A 2,500-nucleotide genomic window follows, 5' to 3' on the forward strand; every position below is an offset into this window, starting at 1 on the left:
ATGTGTCTCTTGTGGCTCACGGGGCTGTTCGGGTCGCACAGAAATCCCTGGGAATGGGAAAACGGGTCATTTTCGTGTTGCCACATTGCGTACGAACCGCATGAAACTTCCAGAGGCATTTGCAGCAGGAATGCATGTGCACTCAAAAAAGTGAATATTTCTCACGGATAGACCCCGTGATACGCTAGAAATTGGCGGGGATGTCTCTCTTGTGGCTCACGGGGCTGTTAGGGTGGCACAGAAATCCCTCGGAATGGGAAAACGGGTCATTTTCGTGTCGCCACATTGCATGCGAACCGCATGCAACTTCCAGAGGCATTTGCAGCAGAAATGCATGTGCAGTCAAAAAAAAATTGATATTTTTCACGGATAGACCCCGTGAAACGCTAGAAATTGGCGGGGATGTGTCTCTTGTGGCTCACGGGGCTGTTCGGGTCGCACAGAAATCCCTGGGAATGGGAAAACGGGTCATTTTCGTGTTGCCACATTGCGTACGAACCGCATGAAACTTCCAGAGGCATTTGCAGCAGGAATGCATGTGCACTCAAAAACTTCTATATGTTTCACGGATAGACCCCGTGAAACGCTAGAAATTGGCGGGGATGTGTCTCTTGTGGCTCACGGGGCTGTTAGTGTGGCACAGAACTCCCTCGGAATGGGAAAAGGGGTCATTTTCGTGTTGCCACATTGCATAGGAACGCCATGAAACTTCCAGAGGCATTTGCAGCAGAAAGGCACGTGCACTCAAAAATTTTAATATTTTTCACGCATAGACCCCGTCAAACGCTAGAAGTTGGCGGGGATGTCTCTCTTGTGGCTCACGGGGCTGTTAGGGTCGCACAGAAATGCCTCGGAATGGGAAAACGGGTCATTTTTGTGTGGCCACATTGCATAGGAACGGCATGAAACTTCCAGAGGCATTTGCAGCAGGAATGCATGTGCACTCAAAAACGTCTATATTTTTCACGGATAGACCCCGTGAAACGCTATAAATTGGCGGGGATGTCTCTCTTGTGGCTCACGGGCGCTGTTAGTTAGGGTCGCACAGAAATCCCTCGGAATGGGAAAAGGGGTCATTTTCGTGTTGCCACATTGCGTACGAACGGCATGAAACTTCCAGAGGCATCTGCAGCAGAAATGCATGTGCACTCAAAAACGTCTATATTTTTCACGGATAGACCCCGTGAAACGCTAGAAATTGGCGGGGATGTGTCTCTTGTGGCTCACGGGGCTGTTAGGGTCGCACAGAAATCCCTCGGAATGGGAAAACGGGTCATTTTCGTGTTGCCACAATTGGCATACGAACGGCATGAAACTTCCAGAGGCATTTGCAGCAGAAATGCATGTGCACTCAAAAACGTGAATATTTTTTCACGGATAGACCCCGTCAAACGCTCGAATTTGGCGGGGATGTTTCTCTTGTGGGTCACGGGGCTGTTCGGCTCGCACAGAACTCCCTTGGTCCACCTGATTCGTGCATACAGGCAGCAACTAAAACTCTGTAAACCTGCTGTGAGGACATCTAAACAGTGGACCAGTGAGGCTGTGGAAGATTTGCGGGCGTGCTTAGACTGTACTGACTGGGATATGTTCACGACTGCTACCAATAGTCTGGATGAACTCACAGAGGCTGTGTACATCAGCTTCTGTGAGGACTGCTGTATCCCAACACGTACCAGGGTGAACTTTAACAACAACAAGCCCTGGTTCTCAGCAAAGCTCAAAAGGTTGAGGTTGGAGAAGGAGGAAGCGTTTAGGAGTGGGGATAGAGACAGATTCAAGGAGTCGAAGAACAGGTTTAGCAAAGCGGTGAGAGAGGCTAAACGACTGTACTCAGAGACACTAAAACACCAGTTCTCTACTAACGACGCTGCTTCTGTCTGCCAAAGGGCTCAGGCACATCACCAACTACAAACCCAGAGCGCCCCACACCACTAACGACTCCCGCCTAGCCAACGACCTGAACGAGTTCTACCGTAGATTTGAAAGACAATTGGACTGTCCTGAACCACCCCTTCCCACCCAAGAGGCCCCATCCCCCACCCATACTACAGAAACGACTCTCTCCTTTCAGGAGGGAGAAGTTAATGGGCTTTTCAAGAGGCAGAATCCACGCAAAGCAGCCGGGCCGGACTCTGTCTCTCCAGCCACCCTCAGGCACTGCGCTGACCAGCTGTCTCCGGTGTTCACCAACATCTTTAACACCTCCCTGGAGACATGCCATGTACCAGCCTGTCTCAAGTCCTCCACCATCATCGCTGTGCCCAAAAAGCTAAGGCCAACAGGACTAAATGATTACAGACCGGTCGCCCTTACATCTGTGGTAATGAAGTCTTTTGAGCGCCTGCTCCTGGCACACCTCAAAGCCATCACAGACCCTCTCCTGGACCCCCTTCAGTTTGCCTACAGAGCCAACAGGTCTGTGGACGACGCAGTTAACATGGCCCTCCACTTCACCCTACAGCATGTGGACGCCCCAGCATCCTACGCCAGGATCCTG

This window comes from Petromyzon marinus, unplaced genomic scaffold (genome assembly GCF_048934315.1).
Source record: "Petromyzon marinus isolate PM22_M1 ecotype Great Lakes invasive population unplaced genomic scaffold, UKy_Petmar_22M1.pri1.0 PM_G_Scaffold_6, whole genome shotgun sequence".
In the NCBI taxonomy this organism is placed as follows: domain Eukaryota; kingdom Metazoa; phylum Chordata; class Hyperoartia; order Petromyzontiformes; family Petromyzontidae; genus Petromyzon; species Petromyzon marinus.